The sequence below is a fragment of the Mastomys coucha genome, unplaced genomic scaffold (genome assembly GCF_008632895.1).
Source record: "Mastomys coucha isolate ucsf_1 unplaced genomic scaffold, UCSF_Mcou_1 pScaffold20, whole genome shotgun sequence".
Taxonomy (NCBI): Eukaryota; Metazoa; Chordata; class Mammalia; order Rodentia; family Muridae; genus Mastomys; species Mastomys coucha.
In genome coordinates this window covers 61,211,216-61,238,821 of record NW_022196903.1, presented here as the reverse complement: position 1 = coordinate 61,238,821, position 27,606 = coordinate 61,211,216, and the positions used below count along the sequence as shown (strand labels likewise).

The following is a 27,606-nucleotide window of genomic DNA, read 5'->3' as shown; positions in this document are numbered from 1 at the left end:
TCTGTAGCTTTATGATATTTGATAGGACCCACAGTGGTGGTACAAAATATACCTTTAGGTAAACATCTGTGGAGTTGACCCACCAGAGTCCGTGACTCAAGTCTTCCTGGTACAAGTCCCACATAAGTGTTCTTGCTATTTTCACTAAAAGGCCTCTCATCTTCTCTTATAAAATTTACTATTTAAAAAATAACCTTGAAAATACAATTAAACAAAAAACACACATAAACACATGTGTACACACACACACACACACACACACACACACACACACCAAAACTAACCAGCTTCAAGGCTATATAAGTCAATGAACTTCTATACAGTTAGAACAGCCTCTGAAGCCATAGTTAGAGCTTCACATCAGATTTTACACTTTCTTTCTTTTTTTCTTTTCCAGAAACAATGGTAACTCCATCTCTGAGCGCATCAATTAAAACCTAATCTTGTAAGCCTTATTAAAATCCGATTCCTCTGGTGATGAATCTTTGAGGATCTTCCATGATACCAGGAAACTAGTAGCTACATCTTATCCCTTGGATTTTATACTTTCATTATCGAATTTTGTGTGCTCATTACTTTAAAACAAAACAAAAATAAAGGCTTGCACACTGTGCCTGGATATTTCTTAGAAACTATTGCTGATTAGGTGGGCATAGCCATCCTGGGCTGAAGACACACACCTTTTGCCGTTCCTGGTGTCTGGTTTGATCCCTTGGAAAGGACAAGGAAAGCAGCTGAGGCCTCTAGGCTCTGTGCATCTCTGCAGGTAATTTTGATCGTCCAAGCAGGGAACACTCCAGGGCTCTCTGCAAAAGGCTTTTTTAGGACTAGTATGGAGGATGAAGATACTCCTCAGAGATTATAAACAAAGGGCCTAGCTAAACCCAGGTGGGCTAGGCCCACAGACCTCCTCCTTAGTCTTTAAGAACAAAGAGTGCCTTTGGTGACACTCTCTGCCTGCTTCTCAGGTCAGTTCTTCCATTCCCTGCCACAGTGAATCAAGTTACCATCAGCACTCGGTTCTCACGCTGAAAACCTGAACGTGCTTGCCTTCCTCTTTCCCCTCTTCTGCCTGCCTCCCCTAATCGCTCAGGTCATTCAGATCATTTTTAAACTCTGGCTGAGTCTTCCCAAGTGCTGGCTTGAAGATTGCTCTCAACCCTTTCACCTTGAAGTTGGCAATGATTTATAACTGCACCAGGATTCCAGAACTTTTAACATAAGTCTATAACATGTTCTAAGAAACATCCAGGCACAGTGTGCAAGCCTTTATTTTTGTTTTGTTTTAAGTAAAGAGGAAAAGTTGTGAAGCAGAGGCAGGAGGATTTTAAGTTGGGGGGTTAATACAAATAGAGAACAAAGTTGCCCCTGTGGAGCCCAGTAGTAGTGAACAGGAACTGTGTAAATAGTTTACACAGACCTCTCCTTCATCAAGAGAGCCTGAAACAAAGCATATTGAAACTTGCTTCCGTGCCCCATCCTTCCCCTTTTCCTCAGTAATCCTATGCTCAGGTAACTTCCTGCTTCATGCACCAGCCCAAGAGACCTTTGTTCAGTGACTGGAGGAGTTTCCTCTTGAAGAAAAAACATTACTTTTTATTTAAGGAATAAGAAAACAGGCTTGGAGAGGTTGGGTAACTTGCCAAATGTCACAAGTGATAAAACCTTAACGGCTATCACAGGTAATCTGACTTTTCAGGACTCATGTTTTGCCATTCATACTAAAATGAAGGGGAGGACTAACAGGCCCTTGCATAGTAGCAAACCTTGCTGCAGTAGGAGAGACAGAGAGAAACATGGTACTTAAGTTAATTAGGCATCATAAATATTCTGAAGCCCCGAGGAAGAACTGGTCAGCTGTGTTCATGCCCTCTGCACACCTCAGTATGGCTTTCAGCATATCTTCAATAACTAAGTGTAAATATTTCCATACAGATACTGAAAAAGACTACATAATTGGGAGTGACCCACTGGAAGGACCACTTCTACCAACTCTGCTCTGAACCTAAAATTGTTCCTTTAACCTGCTACTAAAATGATGCACATGCTCTGGGTGGGAGGAGGGGACTTTGAGCCCCTAGTGACAAAGATCTTTCTGAGGGGATATAGGAGAAAGTCTCAGGCCACAGAAATAGTTGCCACAGAACGTTCTGTGAGCTCTTCTCTCTGTCTCTCGGGTCTTGGCTTTCATTTCCACAGGAGCGCTGCATGGGGCTGATTCTGAAGCTCGTTTTCCCTCTTTCTTCTGCCCTTCCTCTCCTTCCACTTCCAGCATGTCACTATGGTTTTAATCTGAAATGTCCCCCACAGGCTCATGGTTAGAGCACCCAGATTCCAGCTTATGGGACAGTTTTGAAGGCCATGGATCCTTTTCGACGTGGAACTAGGTTACTAGGGCCGTTGGAGGCTATACTCACTGCTGGCTCAGCCTGTCATACTTTGTCATGCCACAGTGGGAAGCCTCTATCACATACTTCTATTATCATGACTTCTCATCTATGGTGGGCTAACACCTCTTTGAAAATCATGAGTCAAAATAAAACCTTCCTCTGTGAGGTTGTTTCTGTCAGATATTTTTGTAAGACAATAAAAATTAAAAAGTAACTAATGCATGTGTATTAAGTATTCACAGAGCTGGAAGCACAAAATGAAGCAAACTTGTTCCTTTGGAGACTCAGTGTCCCCATCAGGTGGGAAGAATAAGGACCTCAGAGACCACTACGTGTGTCAGCCATGGTTCCAGGTCTAGGATTGTAGTAGTAGCTTGTGATCTTGATGAGTTAGTCACCTGTCCTCTCTGTAACTTTTCCTCTACATGTTTAGGATAAGGAGACACTAGAATTTACCTCATGGGGTTATTGTGCCATGGCAGGAATATATAGCATTCATGTAGAATGGTGCCAGGCACATGAAATACTAGAAGGAGTCATGGGTTGAGTTTCCCTTGTCTGAAATGTTTAAGTTCAGGAGTGTTTCAGATTTCATTCTTTTTAAATTTAGAAATCTTCCTATCTTCCTATATTTGTGTGTGTGTACATGTACATATGCATCCATACACATTCAAATAAAATATACACATTCAAATTATGTATGTATATGTATATATATGCATATGTGTTATATATATTGACATATAGTAGCTATGGGATGAACCCAAGGCTAAAAATACCTTTTAATTATGTCTCATCTATACCATATAAAACACTTTGAATGTACTTGTATTGCATTGAGACTGTCACATAGGGTCAGATGTGAAATTTCCAGTTATTGTATCCTGTTGGGATTTCAGACATTTTTGAGTTCAGGCTCTCAGGGTCTAATCTGCACTGTTATTTGTACAGAGTGGCTTCAATCCTGGAAGCTGTGTTCTGCCACTTACATCCCCGAGGTAAATTGCCCTGTGTGCCAGATAGCTAGGGCCGGCATAGCCCTCTCAGCTGGTGTAGTTAGCAGCCCTGCCTATGGTTGTTTGGTTTTTAAATGGAAAGAGTCATTTCTTCACTTTTTTTTTCTTGGTTTTTCGAGACAGGGTTTCTCTGTGTAGCCCTGGCTGTCCTGGAACGCACTCTATAGACCAGGTTGGCCTCAAACTCAGAAATCCTCCTGCCTCTGCCTCCCAAGTGCTGGGATTAAAGGCATGCACCACCACCACCCGGCTATATCTTCACTTTTCTTTGCCTGAAGTAACTTCTTTAACCAAGGATTCAAAAAGAGGGTAAGTCATGATCTAAACCCATAAGACTGAGTGCTAGGCTGGCAGCCAGCAAGGGAGAGCGAGTGCAGCAGTGCTCAGGTTTCCTGTTCCCAGCTCAGATCTCCACTGAGCTTTGTCAACTTTAGAATCCATGTGATGTGTACAAGTATGTGCATGAGTGTCTACTAATGCACATGCATGCATATGTGCATGTGCTTACATGTGTACAGTATGTACATGCACATAATGTATGCATACACATATACATGTAAATTAATGACTGTGTGAATAGACATGTGTGTTTGAATGTATGGGTATGAGTGCAGCTGTGTAAGCATGTGGATGTACACACACATATATGTGTATATATGTGTTCTTGTAGGTATGTGCATGCACATGTGTGAGGATATGCATGAATGTGTGTTAATTTGCCTTGGTGGGTACATTTGTGTGTGTGCCTGCATGCATGCCAGTGTGGGGAAGTATGTATGTTCACATGTGATTACTAATGAATTCAAGTGTGGCCATGTGTGTATATTCATGAGTGGATATGTTTTGTGTACACACGTTCATATGTGTCTGTGCTTGTTTGTAAGTATATGTGTACAAGTATATCAAGTACAGACTGTGTGTTCATGTGCAGGTATGTGTGTGTGTATGTCTGTGAATATGCATTTTATGCAAGTATGGTTTTGTATGCATATGTGTATGGTGTTTGAGATGCGTTGGAATTGGGTAGAAAAGGAGCTTAGCTTAGATCAACACTATCCATGAGTAAGCAGATGCCTAAACTTGTTGTTCGACTGGTATTTCAATGTCTACTTGTCAGACCCTTTCTTTTAAATATGCTGCTAGGAATAATTACTCCTTTCCTGGGGACTTTCAATTGTAAAGTTGAGCTATTGCATGTGTGTTTGACATAGGTCGACAAAGTGGCCCTGTCTGGTTCTCCTGCCTAAGCAACGCTACCTGTATGGTCATACAAAGCACACATTAATGAAAGCTCTCGTAACACCACTGAGAGCTGCACTGTCCTGCTTGACATTGCTTCCATATTCACATTGGCAGAAGACTCAAAATGGGCATGCCATGAACATGTGGGCAAAAAGATTATGCAGGTCCTGCTGACTTCAGCCTCTGATACAAGTGTTTCCACAGACAGTGGGTGCTGCAAGGTGATGCTGAGAGTCACGCTGTTACTCAGGGATAAGTAGGGCTCAAGTGCCTTACCCAATCAAACCTGGAACAGAATGTTACTGAGTAAGCAGGCCAGGCCAGTGCACGTTCTGATTCCAGAGGCGCCACTTACTGTGTGTCTCAGATAAGCGTCTCAGCTCCTCTGTGCATCTCTCTTCTTGTTTGTTTGATTGTTTGTTTGTTTGTTTTTTGAGACAGGACTTCATGTAGCCCTTGTAGCCTTGAATTCCTGACCTTGCCTCTACCTCCCACAGATGTTTGTAAAACTTTTGTCTTTGTGTCTGAAAAATGCCCTCAATCTCTTATCTTTAACCCCAATGCTGAGAACACAGACTCTGCTTCCTTAACTCCCACAGCAGTGACATTTAATTCACCTCAAGCAACTTGGCCATAAACCCAGTCCTAAGTGGACAGTAAATTTTTCTATTCTCTTTGTTTCACTGAATGTGATTCTTTTTTAGTTTTTTTAATTCTATTTTATTTCTTTGCATTTCTCTACAACTGTCATATCCCTCTCTTTCTCTCTCTCTCCCTCTTCCCCTTTAATGTGATTTTTTTTAAAGATAGTGGTCATAGAATACAGCTCCAGATCCTAATAGGAAAGATACCCAGCTAACCCCCTACTCTGCAGGAACTCCAGCTGGGCAAAAAGTGGCTGTGTTTCTCTTTGAACATTGTGCACAATACAGACGGCAGTAGTGAATTTGAAGATCCAGTTACAAAAAAAAAAAAAAAAAAATCATGTCCTGACCTGGCCCTGCCATCTCACCAGGACAGTGTGTTCATTTTCAAAATAATGATAAAATTAAACAAGCAAACAACAACAAAGTGTAACATACTATAGAGCCCGCTTTGAGACCAGAAGGATGAATGTGGGAATTTGCTAGGAAAACAAGAAGAGGCCCAGTCAGGACTAAGTAATGGATTGCCTCTGCAAAGTCTCATCTCCAGCTTCTTTGTCCACTCACTTATTATCTCAGTAAACACAAGCAGGCATCATCCTGGTCTGGGGAGTGTGACTCACATCCAAGAAGTGCACATTCTAGTGAACAGACATATCTGTGATGTCTTAGTCAGGGTTTCTATTCCTGCACAAACATCATGACCAAGAAGCATGTTGGGGAGGAAAGGGTTTATTCAGCGTACACTTCCACATTGCTGTTATCACCAAAGGAAGTTGGGACTGGAACTCAAAGCGGGTCAGGAAGCAGGAGCTGACGCAGAGGCCATGGAGGGATGTTTCTTACTGGCTTGCTTCTCCTGGCTTGCTCAGCCTGATCTCTTATAGAACCCAAGACTTCCAGCCCAGGGATGGCACCACCCACAAGGGGCAATTGAGAAAATGCCCCACAGCTGGATCTCATGGAAGCACTTCCCCAACTGAAACTCCCTTCTCTGTGATAACTCCAGCCTTTGTCAAGTTGACACACAAAACCAGCCAGTACATGTGAGAAAGATGTACACAGGGCACATATTTTCTCCTGAGTCTTAGCTTCTTACCAGCATCTAAATATTGTTTGAGCTTAAGTCACAGAATGGCAAAGGGTGTTTCCTTCCCAGTTTCTTATTCAAATTCCACTCTTAAAGAAATCTACTGTAAGACTGGGCGCAGTGCTGTACAACTATAACCCTAACACTCTGGAAGCTGATGCAGGAGGATTGGGAACTCTGGGCTTGACTCAGCTACCTCAAAAGACCACATCTTTAACCCTACCCCAAAACAAAGCGTAACTATTACTGATGAGCATACGACTTATTTTCCTTGTTGCTTGACAAAATACCCATCAAGAAGCAACTTATGGGAGGGAGGGCTTATATTTTGGCTCACACTCTGAAAGACATGGTGGCAGGAGCCTGAGGCAGCTAGCTCACCATATCTGCAGTCAGGAAGCAGAGAGCAAGGGATGCTGGTACTTAGCTCAGTTACTCCATTTTATTCAGTCCATGATTCCAGTCTGTGGAATGGTGCTGCCCACATGTAGGGTGGGTCTTTTCACACCTAATGCCTAATGGACCATCTCCAAACTCATTGTAAATCTTCTCAAGTTGATGGTTAAGACCAACCATCACAATGAGCAAGGGGAAAAAAAGAAAGTTGTGAACCAGAATAACCTGTCCACTTCCTCCTTTTCTATAAAAGGTGGGGGATACTCCCATGACATTACCCGTGGCTCCTGCTCGGAAGGGTTAGGGGCACTTGAAAACCTGAATGTTTTACCTTTTATTTTCCTATACTCTTGTATCATCTCCATTTTAAAGGAAGCACCTAGTGCTGTATTTTCAGTGCCCCTGGTCCCTATCTGCCATAGCAAATTCAAGCACTGTTGTGTGCACCGATGTTGGAGAGGAGATAATTGTCTCCCTTTTTGAAATAAAACTACAAGAAAAGACCATCTTTTCTGGGCTTTGTTCTCATAAATAGGTCAGCTAACCAGGAGAATCCTGAAGCCCTTCTCTTTAAAGTGGACTTCACTTAGCTTTGCAGGCTGTTGAGTCAGGAGCGAGGCCAGCTGCTAAAACAGCGTTTCCCACACGATACTCCCCCAACATGCACATGGGCCTGTGGGATTCAAAGGGCTTTCTCCTATACCATCTAGCATGACCCTACTGTGACCCTTCAGAGGCCAGGTTAATGCTACAGATAAAGGGAAAAATATTCTGGGAAGTAAAATGACAAGCTCAAATGACAGAAGTTAGTTTTCAACAGGGTCTAATGGCACTTACATGCTAGTTACTTAACAATGGCAGAAAAGATGATGGTTCATGTTAATCCTCATATGACATAGCATGAGCATTGGGGTAGGGAAAGAGAGGAGTCTAATTCTCTCTTTCCTTTCCTCCGTTCTCCTCCCCTCTCTTCCTCCTCCCTTCTAGTCCATTTGGAAAAGAGAAGAGAAGGGAAGAAGAATGTACCAGATTAATAAGCAGATAATCACAAGTTAGCAGCCAAGTGTTATGGAAGTTGAAATTATGCCACAGATTTGAAACAGTGTGTCAGAAACATATTAACCAAGGCTGATCTATAGGCAAACATTTAAAAACAAAACAAAACAAGACCAAGAAGTTTCCTAAATTAGAAGTTAGGACTAGGGATAAAGTATAGTGGTTGTCTACCATACACAAGGCCCTGGATTTCACTCCCAACAACACCAACAGCCCCGCCCACCCCAACACAGAGATAAGATAATTGCTCACATTTTATTGCTGGCAGAGGTGGTTTAGACTTTTGCCACATGGGGGCGCCTGATACCACCAGGTCATGAAAGAGCGCTCCCTGCTAGACCAAGTTGCTGAATGGCTCCTCTTCACCCTATGCACTCTATACAACAAGGGCTCAGAGGAATACACAAATCTACCCTGAAGACCTAAAAATACAGCAAACAACTTAGTGGACCCCTTGTGCCTGCTGTCCAATATCAACAAGCGCCAGCCATGCTGGGTCACCTTTCCTCTTAATGGCTCACTGCTATATTCCCTCTTCTCATTATTTCAGTTAATCTCAGGAGTAGACGCATGAATGTCAATGTTTTGATACGTTTAAGACAGCTTGAGAGGAAAAAAAGATTATAAGTCAATCTCACCACTTTTGAGATGCCTGACTGAATGGGGTGGATGGAGCAAGAACATTTTGTAAAGGACTATGTTTTCAAATGTAAAAAAAGAAAGGAGGAAGGAAGGCAGGGTGCTGTGCACCATGCATTGTTATTCTGTCCTCCAAGAAGATGCGAATATCATCATTTAGTGTTGGAGAAGAGTATCTGTGTTGAAGATGGGCTGGGAACTCAGCATCATGTCACATCAAGGATGCGCTCTACACATTGTAGTAGAGTGCTTTCTGCTACGTGTACCTAACAGCAGTCTGCCATGGCTGGAAGCTACCAAGACCTTCCAATGTTAGCCCTTTTCTTCCTTTCTCCCATGTACCCACCTCATTTCACAGGCACAAGGTTCAGATTGCTCCATCCGCAGATGGAGGAAGAGTTTCCATACTCAGGATTTCTGGGGAGAATGAAGCTCCTTATTTGAAAGGTTGTTTTCTCCCATTGCAAGCCATTAGAACGTGTTATCCAGCAACCTTGATGAACTTGCAAATCAACTGATAGTAGGTGTGTTGTTGTGACTGTGTACATCATAGTCCTGGCATCCAGGAAGCAATGGCAGGAGGATCTGAAGTTTGAGGTCAGCCTATACAGTAACCTATATAGTGAGACTTGTTTTGCTTTGTGTTGATGTTGAGGATTGGAGGGATGGCTCAGTAGTTAAGAGCACTTGGTGCTTTTACAGAGACCTGAATTGAGTTCCCAGCATTCATGTGGGACAGCTCATAATTTCCTGTAACTCCAGCTCTAGGGAATCTAACACCTTCTTCTGCCCTCTGTAGCCAACAGCACACATGTAAATAAGATATATATATATATATATATATATATATATATATATATATATATATATATATATATGTTGGTTGAAACACCAAGAAATTTTATTTAAATGTGTTCTTAAGTAGATGACTTTGAGTCTGACTGTAACAATAAGGGATTAAATGAATCCTTGACAATTTGGGGGAAATGGTTTAATATTATGAGAGAAGGAAATTGGACAGCCATGAAAACTTTGATCATGACAGACTTCAAGGACTGGCCTTATCAATCTTCTGGTGAGAAGGACACTTGGCCAGCAGACCTGAACTATGAAATCCATTGGCAAGGCAACCCCTGTAATGGCTAAGAACTCCACTGACAGCTGAGCTGGGAAACACATTCCATTCAACACTTGTTCACCAAGTCTCCTCTGGGTACTTTGGCTTTTCAACAGGGTGAGAACACATTGGTCTGGCCAGTATGAACTTTTAACACTGTAGAAGCTGATTTTCTCATCACAAACCAATCAGCTGGCTTTCGGATCATACCTTGGTTTCTGTGTTCACTTGCCCTGGAGGAGTCATTGGTCTCTCTTAGAGGATTTGCTTTCTCCAGTCTGTCGTCCAATGAACACACAACCTATAGTTCATGTGCTCTTGGTTAGTCTGGTTGCATGAGGGACAGGTTTCAGGCAGAGAGAACCAACAGAGACAGGTCTACTCTGGGGAATGAGACTAGGATGCAGAGATTCTGAGTCTCAGAGAGACTTAGTCTCTGGACACGATGCTTGTAGGCCACTGCACAGGGAACTGAAGATCCCCATACCTAAAGGAAGAGTTGGGATTCCTGTTCTCCCACCACTGGCACCCCCAACTCCACTCAAACCAGTTAGTTCAATTCAGCTAATGAGCTATCTTATTCTTACTGACAGGAGACCAGGCAGTTCTCAGAAGAACTGTGTCATGTTACCCACTCTGTTACATCTTTTAATGGCTCTTACCTACAGCATCAAGCTCCCTTAACAGAAAAACTGAAAAGCTGATTGCTTCTCTATCTCAAAAATTAAATCTCTGAATAGCTGCAAGGCACATTACTATTAAAGGTGTAAAATGAAAATTTGGCATACTATTTGGGCTAGGTGACATACATCTGTAATCTCGACACTTCAGAGTAGAGGAAGGAAGATCAGAAGTTTAAATACAAAATGAAGAGACCAGGGAACCTGGCAGATCCCTGAAAACTTCTAGGTAAAGAGATGTTTGAGCAAGGCCAATAAGCAAATCTAGGAACAGATGAGGCAGAGGTAACCAGAGTAGGTCTCCATAGAGAACCTGATTTACCTGCTAGGTGAAAGTCATTGGTTTGATGTGCAACAAAATGTTTGCGCACTTGGTCCCCAGCAGGTTCTCTTCTGGGTAGTTCTGGGACAAATGAATATGGGACCTAACCATTGAACACAGCCCCTTGACAATTATAGTCTGCCCCATTTCTGGTTTTTTTGTTTCTGGGTGTCACAATCCTTCCACCAGGACATATCCGCCACAGCCACTGTTCCTCTTTACTATGATAGACTAAGCCTCTGTCACCGGTAATTGGAGAAGCAAATATTTCTTCTCTTTTTTTTTTTTTAAACTTTTTTTAAAAAAGATTTATTTTATTTTATTTTATGTGTATGAGTACACTGTAGCTGTACAGATATCCGTGAGCCATCATGTTTGTGGGTATTGGGAATTGAACTCAGGACCTTCTGCCGGCCCCACTTGCTCCAGCCATGCTCAATTCACTGTAGCTGTCTTCAGACACACCAGAAGAGGGCATCCGATCTTATTACGGGTGGTTGCTGGGATCCGAATTCATAACCTTTGGAAGAGCAGTCAGTGCTCTTACTCACTGAGTCATCTCGCCAGCCCCAATCTTTCTTCTCTTAAGTTGTTTCTGTAGAATATTTTCTCACAGCAACTAGAGAAATAGCTAATCCATCCACCATTGCCTAGTATGAGTGTTCTGTGCTAGGGCTGGCCTAAGTCCTAGAGAAAGGAGCCAAAGATATCCCTACCCCAATTCCAAGCTATTGTGAAGCTCATCTTCTAGAAACTTGAAGCTTAGAAAGAAGGAAAAAGCAATGGAAAAAGCATCTTCCAGGAAATGAAGCAGAGGGATCCAACTGTTGAAATGGGCCTTGACCATTGCTGGTTTCCAACACCAAGCACAGCACTTTGCAGGCTGTCAGTGAATAGATCGCATTCTGTGGATGAGTTAGAACCAAGAAGTTGGTAGAATGGAGACTTAGGTTCAGCTTATGCCAATAACCACTGAGCCAGTATGACCCATTGAGTTTAGCAAATATATTGTAATCATATACATTTCTGTCTTAGTTTTTACTGCTGTTAAGCACACTATTAAAAGTCTCAATGATCCTGATTATTCTCCTGGCAACAAATGCCCTCTACCTGAGAGGTGCAATTAGAAGACTAAACTCGTGGTCATGGCTCCTAGCACCCTTCACCAAACCATAGTAAGAGGTTCTCATATGCCAGGTTGATCAAGCTGTGTTTTTCTCCTTCTGACGACTACCTCCCTTGATCGGAAGTCAGGTACCATTGCTTCTAATCCCAATTGTTAGGTAAAGGAAAATTCACAGGCAAAGGACAGTCTTAGCTGATGTTTTTTATTAGGAAAAACATTTGTGAGGTTAAGAATATAGTTCAGTGACAGGGTGCTTGGCCAGGGTATGGGGGTGGGGTGAAAGTAAAAAAATACCTTGATCCTTTTAGCGTAAGAAAATGTTCATTACACAAAATAACACAAAGTGAACAAAATCTACTGGGGGATAAAAGCTACATATAATCCTAACTACCATATAACCAATAAACAGTCAGTGTTTGTTTTGGGGTGTTTCTTCTTACTGGAGATTGAATTTAGGGCCTAATATATGCCAGATTCATTTGGCACATCACTGTGGCCTGGTCCCATATTACGATCTCCAGATTTTCATTTCAAATTTCTCCCTATCCTATACCATCCTCTGAAAGTATACTTTCCCTGTATTGTTTTCCTGTTCAATATCTTCAGAAGTTTCCTATCCTGACTTCCTACACATAAATTCCAAGTCATTTTAGACATTATTCAAGGCCATTCAATTTGATTCTCCATTGCACCTTCCATTAGTTTTCTAGGTACAGCTGCTGATAGAGCAGAGAAAGCCTGGTGTCTCTCTAGTCCCTTGCTGCTGCTTCTTGTCCCTGTACTAAGTGTTCCTGTGAGAACCGAGTAAACAGGGACATCTCAGAAAAACACTGGGAGGTCAGGAATTTCCTTAACATTCCTCAAACCACAGGATGAGAACCAACCTGCAGGTGGGGGCACATTCTGCAGGGTGGACCTTTGCCCACCTTCAGACAAGGGAAGTCCTTGCCACTTCATTCTCTGAAGACCAATCAGTTTAAAAAGTTACACTATTTTGCCAATCACATCGTGTCTAATGGCTGCTGCCCTGAAAATTGTATAAAAGCTCACTGAACAAGTTGTGAGGGGTCGCCTCCTCTCCATAGGGTCTGGGATGGCCCCAGTACACTGGAATAATAAAACTCCTCTTGCTTTTTGCATCGATCAGGCTCCATGTGGTTCACTCAGGGGGTCTTCAGTAAGCTAAGACAGGGTCTTACATTCCCTTGCAGCTGGAAGGCTGTCCCTTCTGTATTCCTAGCTGTTGGAATCCCAAGCCACTTCCTACACTTAGTGATGGTCTTTTCTAGAAAGCTTATTTTCACCTCAAGGCTCCCAATGAATGCACTACAAACTGAGCCAAGTTTTTCTTGACAGTAAAAAAATATTATCACCCTTGGCAAGTCCTCACAATATACTGATGTGTGTATGTGTTTGTGTGTGTGTGTTTTTGTGTGTGTGTGTGTGTATGTGTGTGTGTGTATGTGTGTGTGTGTATGTATCAGAATCAACATACTTACACATACAGTATGATAGGTTGTATAAAGGAAGATTAATTAGAGGGCACACTTAACAATTTCACATTTCACTTCCACTATTATTTCTCTCACTTATAAAAATTGTATATGTCTGGCTGGGCAGTGGTGGCGCATGCCTTTAATCCCAGCACTTGGGAGGCAGAGGCAGGTGGATTTCTGAGTTCGAGGCCAGCCTGGTCTACAGAGTGAGTTACAGCACAGCCAGGACTACACAGAGAAACCCTGTCTCAAAAAAAAAAAAACAAAAAAAACAAAAAAAAAATTGTATATGTCTACAGAAGTGTGCATTTTTAATATACATATGTATATTTTCAACAACAACAATAAGGGTTTTGTATTGTATTTCCTGAAGATTGTCACTTCTAAGGTACTAGGAAATCTCATAGCACCTGTGAATCCTGGGTGACTATGGCATTTGGTTAGGGACACGTAGGGAAAGGCACCTGAGTCTCATCTTTGCATTAATCTTGTTAGGGTGGGCTCCTTGTTTTTCTACAATTAAGTTGACAAATTAGTTTTTAATAAATTCACTGAGCTGGTTTCACGATGACCATGAAACTTGACTGGGTGGATTTCAATGATGTGCAAGTTGTGAGTTAGGCTTAGTGGTGCAACTTGACTCTCCAGGTGATCCTTCTCGAAAGTGATCGCATTCAAGGCCCCTTTCATAGCTGAAGAGTTAGACTTGAGTCAGCCCTATAGAGATGAACAACTTGTCAAAGCCACAAACAGGGCAAGCACACGAGTTTCCTATGGATTGTCTTCCCCAAGGGAAGTTTCCAGTTCTTATAGCATTCTTCTTATGAGTTACCTTTTATAAATATTTGTGTTTAATGTATATGCGTGTTTATCTACATGTATGTATGTATACCATATGTATGCCTGGTGCACTCAGAGGCCAGAGGAGGGCATTGGATCTCTTGGAACAGTTGTTACTGAGAGTTGTGAGCCATCACACGACTCCTCTGCAGCAAGTGCTCTTAACCACTGAGCCACTACATCTAAACAGTATCTTGCTGTGTATCCCAGGCTGGTGATGAGCTTGTAACCATCCTGCCTCTGCCTCCTGATGGCTGGTCTGGGGTTACAAGTGCAGCTAACGTGCCCAGATTATGGGTTGACTTGTTTTAGGGTAATTAGGATATGAGTGTCCAGGTCCAGCCTTGCCCAGAGACTAGGTTGCCAAATTGTTTGGCTGACCTTCATCCACTGTTGATCCAGTAAGCTCCAAGTCATGCAGAGAAGAATCAGTGGTAGATTCATATGACACCCAGACTCTCTCAGAGCTTTTATTGTTGTCCATTTGTGATGAAGCATTCTCCTGAACCCTGAGCTTATCCCACTCAACTTTCTCTTTTCACTGTAGTCTCTCCCTACATTCCATCCACTCTTGTAGCTTTAATACCACCTCTTCACAGTGCAACCATCCATTTCAGAGATCCATGCATCCAACCCTGATTTGTTACCACAATCTTGATCAACGCATTATAAAGTCTACCAGTTTAAGATGAGGTAGTCCACAGCAACTTATTACCATTTTTTTTAACCAGGAGGATGATACCACCTACACCCAAACCCTCAAGGATGACACTAGAGAGGAATTATCATCAATGTCTCCTCTTCCTTGCAGCTCTGGCTCTTTAGCCTACAATGATGTAACAACTACCAAGCTCTGCCAGTTCAGCAACTTTTTTTTTTTTTTTTTTTTTTTTTTTCCGTTTAGAGATGGTTTCACAGTGTAGCTTTGGCTCTCCTGGAATTTACTATGTAGACCAGTCTGGCCTAGAACTCACAGATATTTGCCTGCCTCTGCCTCCCAAGTGCTGAGATTAAAGGCATATACCACCACACCTAGCTCAGTTAGGCAAATATTTGAACAGATTTGTCTTCTGTTCTTTGCTTTCTGTTGTTGTGAAGAAACACCATGACCACGGCAATTCTTTTTTTTTTTTTTTTAAAGATTTATTTATTTTATTTCTATAAGTACACTGGAGCTGTCTTCAGACACAACAGAAGAGGACATCAGATCCCAGTACTGATGGTTGTGAGCCACCATGTGGTTGCTGGGAATTGAACTCAGGACCTCTGGAAGAACAGTCAGTGCTCTTAACCACTGAGCCATCTCTCCAGCCTGGCAACTCTTATAGAAGAAAATATGTACTTGGGGCTGGCTTATAGTTTCAGAGGTTTATTCCATTATCATGATGGTAGGACATGGCAGTGTGCAGGCAGACATAGTGTTGGAGGAGCCAAGAGTTCTACATCTTGATCTACAGGCTTCAGAAGGAGACTATGCACCACACTGAGTGTAGCTTGAACATAGGAGACCTCAAACTCCCCTCACCTCCAACAGTGACACACTTCTTCCAAGACCACACCTACTCCAACAAGGCCACACTCCCTAATAGATGAGCCAAGTATTCAAACATGTGACTCTATGGAGGCCATTCCTATTTAACATTGGTCAGGTCCCCTACTGGCACTCTCTTCTCTTGCTAGGGTACTACAAATGCTAACAAATGCCACTTAAATAAGTCCCTTGTATACATGATGGGGTGGAATTTTTTTGGGAGGGGCAGGGAGTCATAGCAGCACATTGTTTTATTTGCTATTTACCATAGCCAACCCAACAAACAGCTGGAGAGAGACCATCAATAGGCATTTGGGAGAGTCCAGAGCAGAGAGAAAAAGAAGCAGGAAAGATGTGGTCAGTTCTATCTACAGGACAAGTTAGACAAGCAAGAGAGAGAATAGCTAGAATATTAGGGCTAGGGGGAAACTCTTGCCTTTATATAGAGAATGAATGTGTATCTGGGAACAGGGAAACCTGTAGACTACAATGGCCTGGGAAGTATCTTAGTGGAGTCAGAGAGGTGAGAAGGGCCAGGTGGCTAGCAAGGACATTTAAATAACTTTTAAAGTAACTGTGAATAAGGCCAATGTGGGCTTTGATTAGGTAGCCACAGGTATGTGCCACGCACACTTTGCGTGACAGTGGTATTTGAGGCGTAAACTTCAAGGAAAGTCAGTCTCCTGCCTCCGCATTGTCGCCTGGCACCCCAAACTCAGAGGTAGCCCAGATATGTCCTCGTACTTGTGTGCTAGTGGCCCACCAAGATATCATTTCTTAACAGCTAGAAAAAGAAAATTCGGACTTTGCTCTCTGACCTTCACCAATGTTCCAACGTCCTAGTCAAACCCTGGCTTGGAATGTTAAGCCATTCTAACTAATTGCCTCCAGCATTGTGGGTAGGGCACTGAAGCTCACAGAATGAGAGACTTATCCCAGGACAAGGTCAAGTAAAATCCTCATTCTCGGTCATTTACTACAGCTGAACCACTCCTAGGAATTAGCAAGAGCCTGTCTCTACTTCCCCAAAAGATTAGCATAGTGGGCGTTTTATCTAGGATGGGCGGGACCTTAATCTGAGAGTGTGTGTGTGTGTGTGTGTGTGTGTGTGTGTGTATGTATGTGTGTGTGTGTGTATGTGTATGTGTGAGAGAGACTGTCTACAGCATTCAGCATTCTAGAGTCTGCATTCAGCATTCGGACTCGCTTGCACTCGGACTAGAACCAGAACTTAGGTGGACTAGGGCTTAGATTCATGCAGTCTGTAGCTCCCTCCCCACACCCCCATACCCCCCGCCGGGCCCAGAGTGCTTGGGCCCGGGGAGTGCAGCACCAGTTGAGATTCAAGAGATTCAGCATTCGAGATTCAAGCATTCAACATTGAAGATTTGAGCATTCAGTATTGAGGACTCAAGATTCAAGCCTCTGTCCTCCTGACTCGTGCACCCGCAGCCCCCTGGGACTCCGGCCAGGACTATGCAGCCAGAACCTACTCGGAGCCCGGGGGTGCTGCACCAGTCCATAGGAGATGGCTGATGTTTTAGACCTGGCGTGTTTTGGATGGCCTCAGATGCACCTGAGCTGTCAGATTTTTCATTTCTCTTTTGCAATGATTGTAAAAGCCTCATGTCATTTTTTAAAGAAATACACTCAGACCTTACACCACTCGTGTCTAGTCTGTTTGTCAAAAAGCCGAATTCCGTGCACACCTGGCCAGAACCCATCGTCCTGCGGAACAAGGGACCCCGTAAGAAATCCCAGTCCGTGGCAGGTATGTGTCAGTGGAGAGCCATATGTCTGTTTCACCAGAGGCAAGGGGAGATAATGGAAATGATTCCTTTTGGTTGACAGAGACCTGTTTAATGGATTCCTGGGGAATTACCTGCTAAAAGTCCTTCTGTAGTCCAGTTTGAACTGACTTACACTGATTTCTGGGCATAAGCACTGCCCTTTGGAGTTTGAGGCCTAACACAAGCCAAAGGTGGGTTGACTTTATCCAGGCCAGAAACAGTCCCGTTGGCACAGAGTCTTACTCTGATCCAACCCCGTAACCTGACACCATATCTTCTGTTCTCTCTTCTTATACTCCTTGATCCTTCCTTTCCTGCAGTCTCCACCTCTCCCTCCCTCCCCTGTTTTATGTCTTTATTGATAGATGATTGATGTATCCCAAGATACATATTGCATGTATTTAATGTGTGCATGTATTTACTGAGTTTGGACATGCACATGTCTTATGTCTTGACACTTCTTGTTCTCTTTGTGTTAACAGAGCAGATAGAAGTGTGTGTGTGTGTATGTGTGTTTCTTTTTGTTGTTGTTGGCTTTGTTTTGTTTTGTTTTGTTTAGAAACACAAATATGAAGTCACTGTTAGTCACTCACTACCAATGTTTCTTCTTCTCATTAATTAAAATTTCAACTCTTGTTTGTAACTCACTGTGCCCTGAAAGACTGGGACAAACTGTCCTTCCCAGTGTCACATTGTGTCACTCTGCCCTGTCTCTCTGTCCTCTCCTACCCTTCAGATGATTTGATTCACAGATGCACAGAGATCCTTCCTGGTCACAATGGTTGTTTCCTCCTGCTATGGCTGATTCATAAGCATCTTTTAGGTTGCACCTTAGAATGAAGTGAGTTGAGCAGACTTGTGCTCACCGCCCTAGAACCCTGCACTTTCTTTTTTATCCTGATAGCTGTCATTTGGCCAACATCTTGCCTGATGTTGGTTTCCTCTATTAATCTGGCGACACACGAAGAGAAGTTAGAAACTGCATCTTCTTGTTCAGTGGTGACTTCCTTACACCTAGCACAAACCCAGGCATTTAGCAATTGTTAGTTGTTAGTGGTAAAAGGTGTCCTAACTTTAGGTCTTTATGAAATAGTAAGACATATTAGTAATCTTAGTGGTGCTCTTTTAGTTTTGAATAATTTTCTCTTTGCTTATTGCTGTCCACTGAGTTTCACTTTCCATAGACTTTGTATGAACACTCACTATTAGCCAGCATACTGGAAACTGGGAACCAAAGTTCACTTAGACTCTGAGCTTACCCAACTAAGTAGGAATAAATCGCATTTATATTTTTTATGGAAAATGCACACCAGGGAGGGGTTGTGAATTGTTATAGGTGTAACACCTTCTTGTGTAATACTTGATGAGATTATTTATCCAAGAATAGGCAGGTATCAGAGAAAGGGTTTGGACTCTTTTGACCCAGTCACTATGGTGATGGCCAGGCTAATTACAGTACAGCCCAGGGTCAGGAGAGTTGAGCTGACTCATCCAGTAAATACAACAACCAAAAGTCAGGCCAAGCCAGGTTATCAGGTTGGGGTTCATCCGAGGGGGCAGCGGACAACAGCTCACCATGGAGCTGCTGAGGTGCTATCACTCTGGCTGACACAAGGGCCTTTCGCAGCTAAAGACTTCCTTTTCTTTTCTTTCTTTTTTTTTGTTTCTTGTTTTTGTTTGGTTGTTTTTCAAGACAAGGTTTCTCTGTATAGCTCTGGCTGTCCTGGAACTCACTCTGTAGACCAGGCTGGCCTCAAACTCAGAAATCCGCCTGCCTCTGCCTCCCAAGTGCTGGGATTAAAGGCATTTGCCACCACCGCCCGGCTTAAGACTTTCTTTTCTAAGCTGTGGCTTTCCAGCAAGGACTGAGCCCAGGGTTGAACCACACCCTGTCCTCACGAGAGCCAAGCTTGCATCTGGTGCCACTCCCAAGCGATAACTTCATGAGGCTGTTTCCCCTAGTAGAATAGGAAAGATAGAGCCGTAGAAGGCTGTTTCTCTAAACTTGACGTTCATTATTAGTTTCTTCCTGTCTTCACATTACACTACAGGTGAGATTTCACATTGGTGACCCCTAACCCTTATCTTTTCTTTCTTTACTTCTTGTGCCTCTCCCCTCATCCTTTCTTTAATTCTGGAAACTGCCAGTTGTGGCAAGATAAGCTGGATCCGCCTGGGCTGCAGAGGGACACAGCTAAGTATCTGTATCTTGGTGGTCTAGTGGTTTGCAGAAGTATTTAAGAGACTCAAGGTCAAGTATATGGAAAGAGAGATGAGAAATCATTTAAAGGCTACTGCCACCACAGGAGTCATGATCTACGGAGGCGTTGTCCTAAAAAGCCCTTGAAAGAAGTAGAATGTCACCCGTGAAGATGGCAGTGATGGAACCACCCTGCTGTGAGTTTTGGATTGCTCCCTCCTACTAGCCTTTCCAGGAGAGTTATAAAATTAGAGGTTTAGTACTGTTCCTGTTCACAGAGTGGAGGCTGAGCTTCTCAAACCTGACATGGTGGTCACTCTTGATCTAGTCAAAAATCTGTTGAAAGGTACCACGAGGCTTAGAGTGAAGTTTTTCTTGAAGATAGTGTGGGCTTCAATGCCAATAATGTTTCTGTTAAAAATGTTCATGGTGGCAATATTTCTGGCAATGGCCAAAATGACACATCAATGGGGAAGCAGCTGGCTCAACCACTCAGGTGATTTCCTGAACCCTTCAGGCCCAACTAGTGCTGGCTGAGTCACTACACTGGATTGCTATGCCGCCCTCACTGCTTGCTAATGTGCTAAGCTGAAGGGAAAAACTGATAGCCATTTTGGTAAGAAACTGAAAGATTGTGCAGATGAGATAGGTCACTGGGTAAAAACAGGCCTTGTGACATGAGTTTGATCCCAAGACCCCATGGTGGAAGAAGAGAACCAATTTTGGAGAATTATCATCTAATCTCCATATTTGTGTCATGGCATACACACGTTACACATACAGAAAGAGAGAGAGACAGAGACAGAGACACACACACACAGACAGAGAGACAGAGAGGAAGGAAGAGGAGGAGGAGGAAGAGGCAGGAAGGAGGGAAGAAAGGTTGGAAGATGGCCCTGAATCCTTGAAATCTGCCAATACAGCTATCATCAGTACGGCTCCAAGCAAGTCCATGCATGTTCTGAGCTTTTTCTGATGAGGTCATTTTGCTGTCTGTGGCATGAAACAAATTGGTTATTGTGGACATGAACAAAGCTGTGGGCAAGAAGGCTTCTGGAGCTGCCATAACCACCAAGTCTGTCCAGAAAGCACAGACAGCTAAATGAGCATTACCCCTAACACCTGCTGCTCAGTCTTAATCAGTGGTGGAAGAATGGCCTCAGAGCTGTTGGTCTCAACGGGGTATTTAGGGTTAGTAGTGAAGATCTAGTCAGTGGCATCCTAAAACTTCCAGAAGAAATAGAGAACATTTTGTGGATCAGTGGTGTGACAGAGGGGGGAAGAGAGAGGGAAGGAAGGAGATGGAGGGAGGGAGGAAGAGATTGAGAGAGATTAACTTAAGTTACTCATTTTAAACATCAGTACTTTCTATGGGAACAACTTGAAAAAAAATCTCTCAGATATATATTACAACAAAGTTGAATAACAACACCACAAAAAAGAAAGAAAGAAAGAAAGAAAGAAAGAAAGAAAGAAAGAAAGAAAGAAAAGAGAAGAAAAGAAAAAAAAACTAATGTTTTACCCTTTACTACTTTGGGTTAATTTTGACTTCCTTAACACCAACCACGAAAGAATGACAAAGTGCTTTGCAGGCCTTTTAGTTCTAAGGATATTCAGCACAAGAGCCTGTTGTAGGTGTGGGGAAGGACTGTGCAGAGAGGAAGTGAAAGGCAGAGTCCTCAGCCAAGCAAACAAAGGGCAAACTTTGCAGACTGCAACCCAGAGGGTAAGGTCCAATAAGAACCAGTTCCAGGAAGGAGACGAGGAACAGGAGGTGAAATCAGAAGCCTGAATATTAGTACCTTCATAGGTGAAGGGAGAAGCTAAGTCAGCGGGATGGTGGCTGAGCAGGCCTGAGGCAGTTTTCTTAGTCCTGACCTTACTTCTCCTGGGTTCTACTGCACACGGCTCAGAGCCTGGGGGTTGGGGTGGGCTCAGGTACAAGGAATGCAGGGAGCACAGAGAGCTTGGTGGGGAGGAGGGGAGGGCAGGCCCATGGGAGGAGCAAGCCTTCTGGAGCCAGAAATCACGCCTGTCTACACCTTTCAAAACTTTATCGCCGGTATAAGTTAAGCAATTTGATTTCCACAGTGTGAGCAATTAAAGAATCTCTACTTTTCTTGTCTCTAAGCAAATGTGGGACAATCATCCTGAGCTTCATCCCATCCAGCACATATTCTGTCGACAGTTCTCTCATACCTGAGATTTTCATAATGCACTTTTGTTGTCTTACTGTTAACTGCGTAGACACATATTTTGCTGGTAAGGGTGTTTTGTGGGGTTTTTGGTTTTGGTTTGGTTTTCTCCTGCTTTATTTTGCAAGCATTTCATCCGATGACTTCTCACCGTGACATTCTAGGCAGGAAAATCATTTCTTTCACTCCTGCTGCAGTAGCAAAAGGCCAGGTGTTTGCTAGTGGGTCTTCCCCAACTTCCTTCATCTGAGCCCTGCCACTCCCCCAAGTCACCTTTTACCATCGCAGGCCCAAAGCCACTTCCCTGGGTTTCACCTGGGCTGCCTACACTCTGTGGCCATGGATGTCTCCTCACTGATACTTCAGCCAGACCTGTGCTTTGTTTTTGTTTGGGGCCAGGGATAGAACCCAGGTTTTACAGCGTGCTGGGGAAGCATGGGCCGTTGGATTTGTTCTGTTTTGTTTTTGAGACAGGTTCTCACTATGTAGCTTTCACTAGTCTGGAATTCACTACATATAGAGAAGGCTGGCCTTGAACTCCTAGAGATCCTGTCTGTCTCTTCCTCCCAAGTGCTGAGATTAAAGACAGGTACCATTGTGCCCGGTAGTTGTGTGTTTTTAAGGTTGTCTTGTCAGCCACTGATGACTGTGAAATTCAGGCAGAGAGACAAAAATAACATTTTCAACTTCGAATTACACATTTTGGTATATTTTGTGCTGCATTTGAATATTAATAAATCCATGTTTGCTACGTAACTATTTTCTATGTATGTTTATACTTAACAACAAACACATTAAAAGTGAGTGTTATCTCATGAAAACTTTGGTTTGTAAGGCATACAAAATATGCGCACATGCATGTGTTTTTGTACAGTGGTGAAGGGGGCAGGCTGAGAGGACTTCCGGGTATGCTGGCAGATTAGCTTTGGCATAAAATCCTGTGACAGAAAATAGCCAAGAAAATATGCACTAGGAAACAAGGAGATGGCTCATTTGGTAAAGTGCTCTGAGGATTCATGTAAAGCCAAGTGGGGAAGTGAGGCAGTGCAGTCTGTAACTCCAGACTGGTGGGGCAGGTCCATGCAGATCTCTGGAGTTCAGTGGCCAGCCAGTATCAGTGTAGCTGATGTATATAGCTAGTGTATTCCAGGTTCAGTGGGAAGACAAGTGGGGAGAAAACTGAAGAAGACATTCAATGTTGATCTCTGGCCTCTACATGCACACACACAAGATAACACACAATGATCTATTCCTGTAAGAAACAAGATCTGTAAGGTACTTTTTGCAGATGAACTATCCAAAGCAGAAGCCATGAATCAGCAAAAATCCAATCCAGCTGCAAAGGCTCTGCTAAGCAGAGTGGAAACTAGAGAACTAGAGATGGAAGCTAGAGAGTGCTTCTATTTCACATAGGTCCTACAGGCAGAAGAGACGCTGAGAAAGAAAGCACGGGCAACCTGAGGGCCACGGGAACCACTAGGCTTTGTGTCGCCCCTAACCCGTGCTGGAGATGGTGAACACTCAGAGCGCACGGCCACGCCCACAGCACTGAGCACCAACGAGACTGCCAAAACTCCCTTTAGAAGGTAAGAGGCCTGAACAGTACTGGGCTGTACTTAACCAAATCTGCCTCTAGAGTTTTCAGCTACAGTTGCACATCGTCCCTCCCACATGGTGCAGTTTGCACATCGTCCCTCCCACATGGTGCAGTTGCACATCGTCCCTCCCACATGGTGCAGTTTGCCACATGGAACATCGTTAAGGGAAAGGACCCAAAGCCCCTCGCACCACAGAACAAATGCTGAGCTTTTAGTCTAATATGTTTTTATTATAGCTTCCTCTTCTAAGTTTTTTTTTTTAAGATTTATTTATTTATTATATGTAAGTACACCGTAGCTGTCTTCAGACACTCCAGAAGAAGGTGTCAGATCTTGTTACAGATGGTTGTGAGCCACCATGTGGTTGCTGGGATTTGAACTCAGGACCTTCAGAAGAGCAGTCAGTGCTCTTAACCGCTGAGCCATCTCTCCAGCTTGCTTTATTTTTTTTTCTCTTTTAAGTTTTGTACGATGGTTAATTTAGTAATTTTTAGTGCCTAAAATCTTATTTTAATTTCTTTAATTTTTAATCTTTAATTTCTTCCCTTGCATATAAATATATGTATACACACATACACATATGAAAATGGGTTTGCTTTTGATTGTTTTCCCTCAGTTAAGTTCTAGGATTGTTCGGCTCTTCCCATCACCCACTCTAAGACTGGGCACTCTAAGACTCTATTAGTCTTCCCATGTACAATTTACACACTTTCTCTCTCATTCCTGTCTCATTTTCTCTCTTAACCTGCTATACTCTATACCTCACGCCCATAACCTTCCACGACTTTAAAAACCTTTAAAATCTGTGGACCCTAAAAGTATCCCACCTTCTCCTTCACTACTTTTCCCCTCTATATCTTTTTCAAGGTTGCTCTAACACTAGTCCCTATCCTTAGAACACCATACTCCCCTCTCTCTCTCCTAAACTAAGTGACTAATTCTAGCATATGCGTACTGTCTTTGTTTATCTTCCAACAGTTGTTGAAGTTGATAGTGCCACTTTCTGGTTGACTAGCTAGTATGGTATTTGCATGGAGGGCATATTTAGATGCTATGGCTGCTCTAGCTGTTAATATTCTACACTGGGAATAATACAGACGCAGAACCAGGCACCCTGAGCTCTGGGACTAAGGTTCTAAGTACTCTAGACCTTCTTTCTCTTTGGAAAACAAAGAGGAATACATATAAATAAATTAGAAAAACAAACAAACAGAGAGAAAACAAACAGTACAAGAAATACACACACACACACACACACACACACACACACACAGGACCCATAAAAACACAAAATCGGAAACCAGTGTCAGTAGTATGAACTCATCTACAAATCCCTCTGAGTCTTCAAGGCATAAGAATCTTTGGACAGAGGTGGTGTTGACACACTGTCAGCAAAGTACCAAGAAAATCAGCCCTTCCCACCTTTAATTCCTCAGCCTCGGGAAATGTACACTTAGTAAACGTGAAGCCAGCAAACTTACAGGCCAGACCCACAGTTTGACTTTGATGTTATCTAGAAGGGCATAAAGCTCAAATGGGGTCAGATGACTAGACCTGTGGTACCATACAGTTCCTGTTCAGTGTGTGGTACAGCCTCCGCAGGTGGGTTGTGCAGCATCTCCCAGGGCCTCTGTATGCTGCAGCCCCTTGTAGCAGGAACAGAGGTAGATACTAGAAGCATGCTCATCCCATTCAGCCCAGACTTGCTTTCAAATGTGTATAGGAAGTTCCAGGTTATGCTTGAAGACCCACTGCTCCTAGACGTTTGTATGCTGGACTCTTCAAGTTTCTATGCTCTGAGGGGTGATACACTGTGGTGGCTCATCACAGGGACACTCACTCCCCAGAAAGGGGTACTGTTGTCAATGCTTCCTGTGAGACCAGGAGAAAACAATTCAGGGACAAACATAACCTCACGAGTCTATCGAAAGAATCTTTCTCAAGAAATGAGAATCTCTCCTAGAATCTCCTGCTAGGGGAGGAAATAGCTGAAGCCCTGGGAGTCAGTCAAAGGAGAAACTTGTCTCCTACAGAAAGATTGACAACTTGTGAAAAAAAAAACTTTGCTAGAAGGACTTGAAGCAGACAATGGTGGATAAGGGGTGGATAAGGGACCACATCTTACCTGACTATTTATGTTTATCTCTTGCTTCCTATTTAAACCTTACCTCCCTGTCAAGATCCCTGAAGGTGGGCCTGGGCATTGTTAGAACTGTTTGACTCTTCCCAATGTGACCACATTGAAGAAATCTCATTTTTCTGCTTTCTCTATTAAGAATAAAAATAATCCATAATCTTACGGAATTCGGCTCAAGATTTGATTACGTCTGGAGATGTTCACAGTGGTAGAGTACTTGTCTAACACACTTGAAGTTCTGGGTTAGATCAGCAACACACACACACACACACACACACACACACACCACAACAACAAAATAATCACCTATGACCTATGACCAAATCACCATACATCAAAAAATGCAAATGTAAAATATCATCTTGTATCAGTTTAAAAGTGTTCAGAATTTCGCAGCTACATACCATCAGGGTTATGCTTTGGCTTCTACTGTGTTGATTTTTTTTTTATCTTTGTGGTTATTGATCATCCATCCCTCTCCAAGAAACTGGATTTATTTGATTTATTCAAGTGGTAAGATTTTCCTTAAAGAAACAAGTCTCTATATGGGTAGGCAGAGGCTGGTGTTATGTACCTTAGCCAGTGAAGGCTGTGGTAACACCCAGCTGATACCAGATGATGGCGCCAGAGAAGAAGCTGGGAACAGAAGTGTGGCTCAGCATGGGAGGATCTCCTAATCTCTTGTTTCCAAATAGGAAACTTTCTGCATTCTTCAAGTGTCAGACACTAGCTGTTCTGTTCTGTACAATGATGTGTCATGAGGTTTCACTTGCTGGCTACCATCAGAAAAGACAAGTGTTGTCAATTGGAATCAATTAGAAAGACACACAGGCACACACACAGACACACACACACACACAGAAACACACAGAGACAATCGCCGAGGCACCTAGCATTGCCACTATCACTGTCCCCCTTCTGCAGGGTTCCTTGCTGTTCCTATCTTTATATTTATGGTAAGCATTATACCATGCCAGCCAAGGCAGAGTCTGTTTTCATATGTTTCAGACTGCAGCTTCCTAGCATGACCTACCAGCACTGCAGGTGACAGATGCGTCTCAAACACTCATCTCTGGCCATGAGTAAAATGACTTACTTGTGCTACGAGACTTGACATCATGTATCATACTAACATATAATACAAGCTTCATATATTTTCTTGGAGTCACAATATGTAAAAGTTGGAAAACATCACACTCCTTGACCCTTGGAAACAGCTTATGGTACAGTTGGTAGAGGATAATACAAATATAAGGTGAGGCCGGAATTGAACCCAGATGGCTATGTGTGAATTCCCATATCTTTGACCCTCGCTGCCTATGAGTCTAAAGAAGCTAGAAAAAAAAATCCAAGAAATTGTCATAATCAAAAGACACCTGATATAAGATGGTTAAATGTAACGTGATACCCTGAGTTCCCACAGAGGTGGAGTATTTGTTTAGCATATAAGAGGCCCTGGATTCAGAACCCCAGGGAGAAAATAAAAAAATGTAAGACCTATGTTTAACACAGTGAGTGTGGTAGAGAGTGTGCACCCAACCACTATCTTCCATGTTTGCAAAGCACCAGGGCAAAGGGGATCTAATCTGCTTGTGCCCTTGGATACTGTGCTCAAGCCTGTTTATCTGGATGTCCCACCTCCTCTGAAGACTTTACTTTCAAGTCCCTAAGCCTGTCTACCCAGAAAGACTGTGAGATGCAGTCCCCAGACACTCTGGTTTGTAGACTTACTGACTTGACAACAAGCCATTGCCATACACAACATCCGGCCACTTGGCACTTTAGTCAGAGAAGAAACAATGTTGAGGGACATGGGCATTTTTCTTGTAAACTTTTTTTTTTTTAAATTCCCTTAAAGAAAATGGGAAGAAGGGGAAGAAGCATCAGCTGGGCTGTGGAGCTCCTTCGTTTTGGTGCTGGGCCCTTAGAGGAAATTCACCACAGCCGAAGTCCTGGGGGATAAGTAGCCAGTCCAGCTTGACCATGGGAGGGAAAGTCCCCTTGACAGTGTCGCAGCCATGCACTTCCAGCTTGCCAAAGCAAACCAAACACACACACACACACACACACACACACACACACACACACACACACACACACA

The 27,606-nt window shown here is 43.1% G+C and overlaps 1 long non-coding RNA gene across 2 annotated transcripts in view; it reads left to right on the top strand.

The window, feature by feature from the left end:
- Nucleotides 1–27,606, top strand: part of LOC116099019 — a 63,698-nt gene that overhangs the window by 20,807 nt on the left and 15,285 nt on the right. The window contains exon 4 of one of the 2 annotated variants that reach the window (XR_004122041.1): nt 23,184–23,356. This is a non-coding gene — a long non-coding RNA (uncharacterized LOC116099019). Of the gene's footprint in view, nt 1–397; nt 620–23,183; nt 23,357–27,606 lie in introns of those variants that run through there. The other variant, XR_004122042.1, reaches the window with a different exon arrangement.